The following is a 5337-nucleotide window of genomic DNA, read 5'->3' as shown; positions in this document are numbered from 1 at the left end:
AAAAAAAAAAAAAAAAAAACAGGAATGAACAAGATAGTTTCTCATTGATCTGCCTATTGTCATAAAAAAAAACAGGAATGAACAAGATAGTTTCTCATTGATCTGCCTATTGTAAAAAAAAAAAAAAAAAAAAAAACAGGAATGAGCAAGATAGTTTCTCATTGATCTGCCTATTGTCAAAAAAAAAAAAAAAAAAAAAAAAAAAAAACAGGAATGAACAAGATAGTTTCTCATTGATCTGCCTATTGTAAAAAAAAAAAAAAAAAAAAAAAAACAGGAATGAGCAAGATAGTTTCTCATTGATCTGCCTATTGTCAAAAAAAAAAAAAAAAAAAAAAAAAAAAACAGGAATGAACAAGATAGTTTCTCATTGATCTGCCTATTGTCAACACTTGAGCCAAGGTGTAGTATTCTACAATGGACAGTGAATGACCGACCCATCTGGTTTAAGTAAAGGAGAAACTGTTAAGTCTACACCAAAGAGTGCAGATTTTAGGGTAGCCACCATTTAAGCTTCTAAGACCCCCAACTTTATACAATCCTGCGAGACATCGTATACTCTGGACTAAAGCTCTAAAAGTAAATACGAAAAATTATATAATGATGTACTATTTAATACAGACTCGCAGCTTTTGCGGGCATTAAGTTAGGATTTTCTTCGCGGCTACTCTTATTTAATAATCTATTAGTCAGGCGTCAATATATTTGTCAGAAGAGTAGAAATATATTCTTATACCGATTTAAGTGGAAAAGAATATTCACTCTTATTAAAGTAAAGTGAGTGGATAATTACGTGATATATATATATATATATATATATATATATATATATATATATATATATATATATATATATATATATATACAGTATATATATATATATATATATATATATATATATATATGTATATATATATATATATATATATATGTGTGTGTGTGTGTGTGTGTGTAAATATAGATCACAATGGCATATAGTATCGAATTCCACCTTTGTGAATGTATATCCATTGGAAATTCATTTACGATAACAGCTTCTAGCTGCGCAAAGATTCGAACCTACGCCTTCTAGCCGAGGCTATGCCAGCAGGAATGCTACCAGTTGAGCTATCAGTTATCATCATAAATGAATTTCCAGTGTATATACAATCCCAAAGTTAGAATACTATATAAAATGTCATTGTGGTTGATATTTACATTGATTAAAATCACGAGTGTTAGTGATATATATATATATATATATATATATATATATATATATATATATATATATATATATATATATATATATATACATACACACACACATTTTCAACATCTTAAATAATACGGTAAGATCATGTAGAAAAGTCAGGTATAATAACGATGTATCACGCTAAACAATGGTGGGTTGCGTCAGTTTAAGAGATTGCTCCAAAGATCAAATCTCATAATAAACAGGAAACCATTAATCAGGGAGCACAAGAAAAACAATGAATGTGATTGCAGATACAAAAAACTCAGAACAAGAGGGAGGATTATCCACCAAAAGAAATGAAAGTCACGGTGAGAGAAAGGTTGCCAAAAATGAAAGAGAACTAGATTTGGTCCAGCTGAACCTATTCTGGTATTCTCCATTATCTTGTGATATGTGTTGCCCTCAGATAACGAGTGATGCAAAAGTGGGAAATTTTACATTGATAAATTATTAAATTCTTTAAGTTATTCCCTTATAGCTGGACTCATGTGTCTATTTACATTTTTGTAATGAGCGGAAGAGTGACTACAATGACATAGGGTTTTGGTGACCTTTTGGAAGTCCCCCTGCCTGGCGATCATCAGGACTGGGGTTCAAGTCATGCTCAAACTCGATAATTTCTTTCGTTTCCTATAATGTCTGCAATCTCACTATACTAGTGAGCTAAGGATGGTTATTTTGGGGGAACCTATAGGCTCTCCCTGGTCCTAGCTTGGGTGGAGAAGGAGCTTGGGCGCTGATCATATGTAGCCTATATACAGAATATGGTCAGTCTCTATGGCATTGTCGTACTATTATTATTATTATTATTATTATTATTATTATTATTATTATTATTATTATTATTAAGCTACAACCCTAGTTGAAAAAGCAGGATGCTATAAGCCCCGTGGCCCCAACAGGGAAAATAGCCCAGTGAAGAAAGGAAATAAGGAAAAATTAAATATTTTAAGAATAGTAACATTAAAATATTTCCTATATAAACTATAAAAACTTCAACAAAACAAGAGGAAGAGAAACTAGATAGAACAGTGTGCCCGAGTGTACCCTCAAGCAAGAGAACTCTAACCTAAGACATTGGAAGACCATGGTACAGAGGCTATGGCACTACTCAAGACTAGAGAACAATGGTTTGATTTTGGAGTGTCCTTCTCCTAGAAGAGCTGCTTACCATAGCTGGAGAATCTCTTCTACCCTTACCAAGAGGAAAGTAGCCGCTAAACAATTACAGTGCAGCAGTTAACCCCTTGGGTGAAGAAGAATTGTTTAGCAATCTCAGTGTTGTCAGGTGTATGAGGACAGAGGAGAATCTGTAAAGAATAGGCCAGACTATTCGGTGTCTGTGTAGGCAAAGGGAAAGAACCGTAACCAGAGAGAAGGGTCCTATGTAGTACTGTCTGGCCAGTCTAAGAACCCCATAACTCTCTAGCGGTAGTATCTCAACGGGCGGCCGGTGCCTTGGCCAACCTATTACCTAGCTAGGACTTTGTCACTGTCCCTTGACTCTACCATTCATGTGCGGCCTTTAAAGCTTTAAGTGGTGCAATGGAACTTAGGTCACCCATTAGGGCTATTGGATTGCAATTTCTGAATTTGGTTATATATCCCATCACTGAGGCCTGTGAGGTCAATCAGCGCCTAAGTGCAACTAGGTGGCGGGAAACCCACCATTTAATCAGGGCAATTGTGATTCAAGTCTTGGTAATATGGCTTAGAAATTGTTGAAAATCAAAGTCTAGAGAAGAATACGAGAGTTAATGCAACTCTACAGAATTTGCGAACATTTCACTTAAATCCCTTTCTTTTAAATAAAAAAATAATATTGTCCTAGATGATATGAATTTGCATATGAAACCCATTTATTATTGAGAGTTATTTAGATCAAACTTACCTCTGTAGAAACGTCCTAATGACTGAGAGATGGTGGTTCCATTTATTTCGGGAATGGTGGCTCTATCTCCCTGTCATGTCACGCAAATGGTTATTGGGCTTATGTGAGTCTGGCATTCATTGATGGCCACCCGTCCAAGTAGTGACAAGAACCAAAGTGGCTTCATTCCACGTATCGAAATAAAAAGTGTGGCCAATTTCAGAGGCGGGTGTTACCGAAATTCAATTTTGTGACGCACTGCTCAACACATACTCTCTCTCTCTCTCTCTCTCTCTCTCTCTCTCTCTCTCTCTCTCTCTCTCATACACTGGGAAAAAGTTCGTATACTCATACTCATAGCCATAATTTGGTAGATGTATAAGAAACACACACCAGTGTTCGTTTATCTCATATTCTCTCTCTCTCCCTCTCTCTCTCTCTCTCTCTCTCTCTCTCTCTCTCTCTCTCTCTCTCTCTCTTTCAAGGAGGATTTTCAGTCCTCAAGAGAGGAAAAAAGCAAAAAACGATTGATTCAGTGCTGCTCGTAATGTTACTGTATTGCAGACAAACTACAACGAGGGAAAAGTCTACTATGCTTATCAAATAAAATGAGATACGGATGTCGAAAACCTTCGATGGGGCTGTCAGGTCACGTACTCGACGTCTACCTTTCATGTCGTCTGCTTTCGAATGTATAAATTTAGACAAGGTCTATCTATAGAATAGTATTCTATAGACCTTGAGTTTAGCTCTCAGAAGCTGGTTTTCCTTACCATGCGTAACTTAACATTGTACCAATCTCAAGCATACCATTATGCTGTCTATTATATTTGTAACTTAATTTTTTTGTTATGTTCGAATTTTGAGGAGTAATTTTGTAAAACTTTAGCATAAGGGCAGGCTATGATGGATGTTCACTTCACGGTATTGATTGATTTAAGTTCCCCGGTGTCGCAGCTTGAATTTTGGGTATTTGTGTAATATATGATACTCTACACTTAGACACACGGATGCACGCACAAACACACACATGCACGTATATATATATATATATATATATATATATATATATATATATATATATATATATATATATATATATATATATATATACATATATATATATATATATATATATATATATATATATATATATATATATATATATATATATATATACACACACACACACACACACACACACAGACAGAGATAATAGACTCCTGTGTAACGGACGTAAATGAAAAAGTCAAGTTAATAGTATTTACTGGTTGTCTTCAAAATCCTTAATTTATTTTGGAAATTTGACTTTTAACAACAACTGCAAATTCTGTCGGCTAAGGGGAAAATAATCCCAAAGGTCATCATATCCTAACTTTCTTAAAAATTTCGTGGTTCAAAAGAATCGATGAAGAAATTATAACCGACACTATCAAATAAAGTTTGGCAGTGACAGGTTTCTAAGGAAATAAGTCAAAATAAATCTATAGAAAATGGGAAAACGGTCGCCATTTTGACCTCCAGATGGTTAAAGCATTAGATTCCCTTTGGTTTACTCAGCTAAACATTCCGCTTCGGAATTCACTATCAAAGGGTTGTGGTGGCCTACTGGAAACGTCCTTGCCTGGTGGTCTGCCGAACTGGGGTTCGAGTCCCGCACAAGCTCGATAATTTCTTGTAGTGTCTGCAACCTCACCATCCTCGTGATCTAAGGACGTGGGCTTTGGGTAGTCATCAACATCCATTGCCTGGCCCTCCCTGGTCCTAATTTGGTTGGAGTGGGGTCTTGGGCGCTTATCATATGTATATATGGTCAGTCTCTTGGTCATTGCCACTGTCTCTTGCTTCTGTCATTCATAAGAGGCCTTTAAACCTCTAAACGTCCGTTTCGGAATTCACTATCAAAGGCTTCGATCAGCCTGGGGAAAATATACTCATTGACTTTCAACATTCTATCCATACACAAGGGTATTTCAACACTCGCATCAATGAGAGACGTTAATATGACCACGAAGGATCTCATTATTACACTCTCCTTACTATTGTCCTCCTTCGGTAGTCTTCAGAGGCGTCAGGATGGTGTCATATTCATATGGATGTAGTGCAGGGTTGTATACGCAATATATGTGTCTCTCCGTCAACATTCATTCATTATATCTTGTTTTTTCTTTAATATAAAATTTCAATTTTACAATTTAGTCAGCATTTCCATACGGCTCTAACATAGTTA

The sequence above is a fragment of the Palaemon carinicauda genome, chromosome 23, assembly GCF_036898095.1.
Source record: "Palaemon carinicauda isolate YSFRI2023 chromosome 23, ASM3689809v2, whole genome shotgun sequence".
Lineage (NCBI taxonomy): Eukaryota > Metazoa > Arthropoda > Malacostraca > Decapoda > Palaemonidae > Palaemon > Palaemon carinicauda.
Note: the sequence above shows the minus strand (reverse complement) of the source record.